General features: G+C 42.1%; 1 non-coding gene across 1 annotated transcript; it reads right to left on the bottom strand.

Moving 5' to 3' along the window:
• Positions 1–420: 420 nt before the first annotated feature.
• LOC111755215 (small nucleolar RNA SNORA2/SNORA34 family) lies at positions 421–560 on the bottom strand. The gene has a single exon (XR_002789786.1). It is a non-coding gene; the product is annotated as a small nucleolar RNA SNORA2/SNORA34 family (small nucleolar RNA).
• Positions 561–7,437: the final 6,877 nt, after the last annotated feature.

The raw sequence follows: 7,437 nt of genomic DNA, 5'->3' as shown, positions 1-7,437 counted from the left end.
TAAATTTCAAAGCTAGCGACCTGAGATCTTCACGGTCTATCATATTGTCTCTTGTTTTCTTCCAAATAGTTGTCCATGTCTTCGCATACAGAGAATTAATACAAAACAACATAGTATAAAATTGATCTGAACAGAATGAGGAAGGCGATTTAGGTCTTCAAAACCAGGTAATAGGGAAGTCACTATTGGCTGTCATAGAGTCTTTCATTCTCTTCAAAATAGCTGTCCATACTTTCATGTATATTGAAGTGCAACAAAACAAAACAGGCAGTGGGAGAGATGTTGCATGGTTTCAGGATGCTCCAGGTCCCAGCATGGCCCGGGTCCCAGTAAACTCCTATGGCTCCTGTCCTGGGCCACTGCAACCTGCCACACTCACAGCCGCTCATGGGGGAGGGAGAGGAGGTAGTGGTTGCTTCATGCTGTTTTTTTCTAATGAATTGATCATTTCACTGCCCAAGTTCTGAAATGGCCAACAGACCAAAGAAAAAAGACATCTCTCTTGGCTCCTGTTTAAAACCAACAGTGTCAGGAAGCTGCCGGCCTTGATTCAGGGCCAGTCTCTGGCTAAATCTAAAGGTCAATTCTCCATTACCACCTGCCTAGATTTAGCATCAGTATCTGACACAAATCAGTCACTTTCTTCTCCTGGGTGAGTCACACGGCTTTCAGATCAACACACATTCTTGTTGCTTATTGAGAAACACAGAGTTCACAAAAGTTTGTGAATCAAAAATGCTACTCAAGAAAAAAAAAAGCAGGAAAAATTAATTTGTTCCCATATAAAGCACTCATCATTAATGTAGTTCTTTTTATTTATTTATTGGACTTTTTTGAGACAGGTTCATTATGCAGTTCAGGCTGGCTTTGAACTCACAGCGATCCTCCTGCTTCAGCCTCCTGAGTGCTGAGATTACAGTGTGCACCACCACGCCCAACTTAATTTAGTTCTTTACTTTAAAATTGCTATTAAGAGCTGATACCCAGTGAAAAATAAACAATAAATCAACAAATAAAAAGGGCTGGAGATGCAGCATGGTTAGAAGGCTCTGTATTAAACTTTACTTTCACACACAAAACAAAAGAAACGGAAAGAAAGAACAAATTAAAAAGAAAGAAAAAGAATAAAGGGGAAAAATGTATTAAAGAATTAAGTCTTAAACCTGCTTTTCTAATGAATAGTCCCAGAGCATGTGGGTAAATTCTTCCAAAGAATACTAGTAAATAAATGCAGATAAATGATACAATCAATTTTAATTGGGTCAGTACCAATTGGTATGAGAACATGGAGGTGAATTATGGATAAAGAACTTGTCTTTGTTCTTCCAAAAGGCATCATATAGATTAGTTTCTGTTTCCAAGGGAGAACAAATATGACAGGCTGAGCTTTGTGGCATATGCCTGTAATCATGGTACTCCGCAAGGCTGAGGAAGGAGAATTGCAAGTTTGAGTCAGCCTGGGCAAGTTAGTGACTTTGGAGGAAAAACTCCATGTCTTAAAAAATTAGGGCTGAGCTGGGTGTGGCAGTGCATTCCTGTAACTCCAGCACTCCGGGAGCCTGCTTTAGGCAGCAGGATCACAAATCAGAGCCCAGCCTGAGCAATCTGATGATTTACTGAGATCCTCTTGCAAAATTTTAAATGATTTTAACAATGTGAGTTCGATCACAGGTACCAAAAATTTTTTTTTAAAAAAACATTTTAAGAAGAACTAAGGATGTAACTCAGTATAAAGACCCTGGGTTCAACCCTCAGTGATGACAAAAGAAAACAAAACAGAATATGGGGCCAGGGATATAGCTCATTGACAAGCTCAATTCCCACTACAAATTTAAAAAAAAAAAAAAAAAACCAACCCAGAATATGGCCGATTTTAGAAACAGACTGCCTCCACTGTAATCCCATCATAAATCTTTTTTTTTTTTTAATGGACTGTATCCACACCTTTACAGGAAACTCTCGGGATGGCATTTTTTTTTTTTTTTTTTTTGTCTTTTTCCTTTTTATCGGTACTGGGGATCGAACTCACGACTGCCTGCTTGCAAGGCAGGCGTTTATGTCACTGAGCTAAATCTCCAGCCCCTTTGGGATGGCATTTTGAGGAAACAGTGAGACGAATCCCAAACGTGGAACATTCTAGAAGAACGGTCTTCTGACAAATAGGTGTTGAGTAAAAAAAGGAACTGTCCTGGATTGAAAGAGATATAAGGAACAAGAAAGCCAAACACAGGTATAGTTCTACATTGGCTGTTAGTTTATTTAGTTACTGTCCTATTGGGCATTGAACTCAAAGGGTTGGCCCAAAACCCAGTGAACTTTTTATTTTGAGAAGGCTATCACCAGGTTCCTAACCTGCTCAGGCTAGACTAAAGTTTGACATCCCCTGCCTCAGTCTCCCAGAGCGTTGGGATTACAAGCACATGTCACCTTGCCCACCTGGCTCTTAATTTAAATCAAGCAGTTGTGAAGGTAATTTTTGGGGCAACTGGAAAAATTTGAATATGTACTGGATATTAGGTGTTATGTTGGCTAGGTAGGAAAATGTTCTTTTGTTTTTAAAGACAACGCAAAGCGTAGCTGTCAAAGGCAAAATGCCATATTTCCATGACCTTATTTATTTTTATTTAGCGCTAGGGATTCAACACGGGGCCTTGTGTATGATGGCAGGTGGTTTTTGCTTGTTTTGTTTTAAATTTATTTTATTTTATTTTATTTCTTTTTTGCTTGTTTGTTTCTGAGCCAGAGTCTCCCTATGTAGTCCAGAATGGCCTTAGATTCACAATGGTCCTGCTGCTTCAGACCCTCGAGTGCTGGGATTACAGGAGTGTACCACCATGCCCAACTGAAATATATTTTAAAACTGAGCAAAAGATGTGACTTTTACAGAGTAAAAGAAAAAAGCATGATTCTTTGTTATGGTTGTTTTTCTTTTACTGTTTTTGTTTTGTTCTACTTTGTTTTGTTGAGACAAGGTCTTGCTATGTAGTCCAGGTTGGCCTCAAGCTTAGGGCACTGCTCCTGCCTCAGCCCCAAAAGTGCTGGACTAACATGCATGTACCACCATGCCCAGATAACAAAGGACCTGATTCTTTAAAATATGAGAAGATACAGAGCCTCACTTGTGGGCTGGGGATTTAGCTCAGCAGCATAAGTAGCTGCCTTACAAGCATACGGTTGTGAGTTCGATCCCCAGTACTGATTAAAAGCTACAGAGCTTCACTTGTAATAAAAAGAAACACAAATAAAATGTTGAGATTCCACTTCTTACCTAACAGATGGGCAACCATCCAATGTGACATTCTGTTAAGAACTTATCAGAAAATAAGCACACTGATTTGAGAGTGGAAAATGGCACCGTTGGAAATTCCATGGAAGGAAATTCACAGGACGTAGTAAAATGACACATTCATCCTGCGTGGTGCTACTGGGGAGACTGGAGCACTGGGTTCTGCATCACAAGTGTGCACTCCCAGGCCTGGTTGGTACACTGTAGTTACCTTCCGACTCAGCAATCCCACGCCTGGGAATGTACTCTCAATGTACACAGCCATGAATGTGCCGCTACTTGCACACAAGATTATTTGCAAAACATGTGATGGTTAACTGTTGTGTCAATTTGAATAAGAAATGCCCAAACGCTTAGACTAGCTTAGTTCTGGGTGTAGTTGAATGGATTTGCTGAAGGCAGAAGTGGGTGTGAGTGACAGCAGCCAATAGGCTTGTATCCTGAGCAGCATGAATGGGGATGGAAGGAGATGCTGGATGTCTCTCTGTGCTGTTGCCTTTGGGCGGCTGTCCCAGGGTTCCAGCGCTGTGGCTTCCGATGCAGACACCAAGCGGACCCTGCAGTCAGTTCCAGCTCTTCCAGCTTTGATTGGATCTTTCATTTTTTTTTCTGTCTTTTTCGTTTTTATCGGTACCAGGGATCGAACTCATGACTGCCTGCTTGCAAGGCAGGCGCTTATGCCACTGAGCTAAATTCCCAGCCCCATCTCTATCTCACAGCCAGCCCTTTTGCACTTTTGCACATCAGACTCGGTAGGCAGTCACTGTATGCTTACCTTGTAAATCACAATATATCTGTTTATCTAGAGAGCACTAACTAATGTATGTTATCTGTATAGTAATCAAGGAAAAGAGTCAAAATGGAATAGAATTGGTTCGAGGCTTTCAATATTAAGTCAGAGCCAAATATAGCGGCCCATATCTGTAATCCCAGTATTCTGAGAGGTTGAGGCAGGACTGATATTTGGTTTGAGCCCATCCTGAGCAATTGAGACACCTGTCTCAAAGGAAAAAAAAAGGGGGGGACGTGGGATGTATTAAGTAAGAAGGTCCTGGCTTCAATTCTCAATACCAAAACAAAACAAAACAAAACAAAACAAAACAAAAAAACCCAAATTGTAACACATTCTACTGTAGCTGCATGCAGTGGTACAGGCTAGGAATCCCAATACTCCCAGAAGCTAAGATAGGAGGACTACAAATTTAAGCCCTTCAGGCTGGTCTTGAACTCACTTATATAGCATAGGATGGCCTCGAATTCATAGCATCCTCCTGCCTCAACTTCCTGAATGCTGGCATTATAGGCATAATCTACCATGCCTGGCCCTAGAGTTTAACTAAATGAACTCAGCAATTCCACACCCAAGGATGTGGAAGATCGCACCTTAGGGCGGCTCACCACCTCGATGGTATAAAGGGGAAATGAGGAAGGGCAGACTTGTTTCTGTTCTTCAGAAGAGCTCAAATCTTTGCCTTCACCTTGGCTATTATCTCCTTCTTCTGGCACAGATTCTCCAGCTACCAGCCTAGATCCTGCCACCTTTTGCACAGATCCTTTGGCCACGGACTTGCATGGGAGACTGAAGGGAACTCCAAATCTTGGACTGAAGTATTTCATCCAACTTGGTGAGTGACCAGGGTGAGGTAACCTTGTAAATTCTTACACATCTGTATACCTTGTGTTGTATCTGTTCCTCTAGTAAACACTTAAAAAGCCCCTGGGTCCAATCCTTAGTGCCATAAAAAAGGGGGAGGAATCAGGAGATCTGTCAATCAGATCTCAGACAGGTCCAGAGCAGAATTTTGACTCAAATGGCCAACACTCCCAAGTATAAGGCCAGAGATGTGAGCTGACTTCCGGACAGAACCAAGCTATCCTTTCTTAAATCACTGGTAACCTCTGTTGACTGTCAGACCACAGATCCCTGCCTGCCAGCCAGGAACTGAGATCATAGCCAGCCCCTGTCCTACAAGACAGCCAGTGCCAAAACTTCAAGACTTCTGCTGGTACCACCCATATTTCTTGAGTAACAAATGATATAATTGCCAGCCCTCTGGCCATTTACTATAAATATAGCTGCTGATTTATAAAACCTGGGAGTTTATAAAACACTGGGAGTGCCACATCTTTGAGATTAGTTGAGTGCGTTTTACCAAAGTGCAATCTTACTTGGCCCCCCAATAAATATGATTTTCTTTGTTCTTAACCATGTTGATTTTTATACTGGGTGAACATAGCAAAAGATTGGAAATCATACAAATAACTTTTGACAGGGTTGGATAAATTTATGCTACCTCCACACAGTAGAGTATTACACACTGTTTTAAAGGAAAAAAGAATGGCGGGCATAGTGGGGCAGGCTTGTAATTTCAAGCACGGGGAGGCTGAGGCAGGAGGCTTGAGAGTTCAAACCTAGCCTTGGCTACATAGCAAGTATAAGGCTATCCTGGTCTAAACTGTAAAGACCCTGTTTCTAAAAAAAGGCAAAACAAAGACCAAAAAAATGAAAAATAAAATTACCAAGTGTAAAACTGTGTAACATTGTGGAAGAAATAAATTCAAACACATGTAATTAGTTATCTGCAAATGGATACAGTGGAAAGCCAGGTGCAGTGGCATGGAGCTATAGTCTTATCCCTCAGGAGGGAGAAGTGGGAGCATCACTGGAGCCCAGGAGTTCAAGACCAGCAACATAGGTAGACTTCTGTTTTTAAAAAGACAAAAACAGGGCGTGGTGGCACACACCTATAATCCCAGCACTCGGGAGGCTGAGGCAGGAGAATCACCATGAGTTCAGGGCCAGCACAATTTACACAAGTGAGTTTAAAACCAGTTTGAACTACATAGTGAGACTGTCTCACTAAGACCTCCCCACAAAAAAGAAAACACTGGGTTAAACTAAAAACTAATAAACAAGAGATAGTACTTGAAAGGATTTTGGCCCAGTTGGGAAACTGTAGCCGGTGAGGCTGGGAGGCAGAACCAAGAAGCTCAATCTTGAGGTCATCTTCCCCGCCCCTAGGAGTTTACATGTGGCATGAAATGAATACCAATGGGCTACCTGTGCATCATTAATGCCCCTTAGGTACCACCCCAAACCTAAGCTACATGTATGCCCCCACTCCACGTGTCCAAAGGAGAGAATGCCAGCCCCTGGGGACAATGCCAGCCCCTGGAGGGTCAAGGGATCTCTCCCCACATTCTTAAAGGTCATTTATAGTTCATACTTCTTATCTTTTCAGCCACGCCAAAATTCTATCAGTACTTATTGAGAATGAGATTGAGGTTGGGTGGAGAGGATAGAGATGAAGTGAGACTTACTCGAAGGTAATTTAATATAGTTATGATCCTTGAGCAGTGTAATATTGTTTTTGAGACAGAATCTTAAGTTGCCCAGGATGGCCTGAACTCTACATTTCGGCCTCAGTCTTCAAAGTGCCACGATTACAGGTGTGTGCCACCATACCTGGCTGTTAACCAATTTTAAGAGGAAAAAAACAACAAACAAAACCAAATAAATCTTTACCTCACTCAGTAAATGTGCTGTTATTAATATTTTAATTCTAGCACTGTATTCTATTTGGGGGTGGGTAGGTTAGAGGCTGAGCAGAAACCCAGATCCCACAAATTTGTACACAACAGGATAGTGACAGTAAAAATTAATATGGGCTTGATTGCGTGTATGTGTGTGTGGGGGTGAGTGTGTGGTATTAAACCCAGGGCCTTCACACTGAGCTACACATACCCCCAACCCTTTTTGTAAACTTTATTATTAGACAAGGACTCACAAAGTGGCTAAGTTGCCCAAGTGGGCTGAATTTGAGATCCTCCTGATTCTGCCTCCCACAGTGATGGGATTACAAGCGTGTGCCACCCAGTCCAACAAATCGGGCTTTATTTGCTCCACCCATTCTCAAGAAAAGTAAAAAGTCATAGCTGAGACCAAATAAAATTTATGACTCTTGACTTTTTTCCCTCTCAAATTTGGGAGGCATAACCCCTAGCATTGCTCCCTAAGGTCGTCAGCTTGCCTGAGCCAGCTTCAAAAGTGAGGGACTCGGGTGTACACAGTGGTACAAAAAATTCCAAGAAAGCGCGGGAGCCTGCTAGCCAATAGCTCCCTCTTCCTAGCCTATCGCGACCAGCGGGGC

Source organism: Cavia porcellus, unplaced genomic scaffold (genome assembly GCF_034190915.1).
Source record: "Cavia porcellus strain 051 isolate PalLab524CR breed Dunkin Hartley unplaced genomic scaffold, mCavPor4.1 scaffold_17, whole genome shotgun sequence".
Taxonomy (NCBI): domain Eukaryota; kingdom Metazoa; phylum Chordata; class Mammalia; order Rodentia; family Caviidae; genus Cavia; species Cavia porcellus.
The sequence above is the reverse complement of the archived record's forward strand: the minus strand, read 5'-3'. Positions and strand labels throughout refer to the sequence as shown.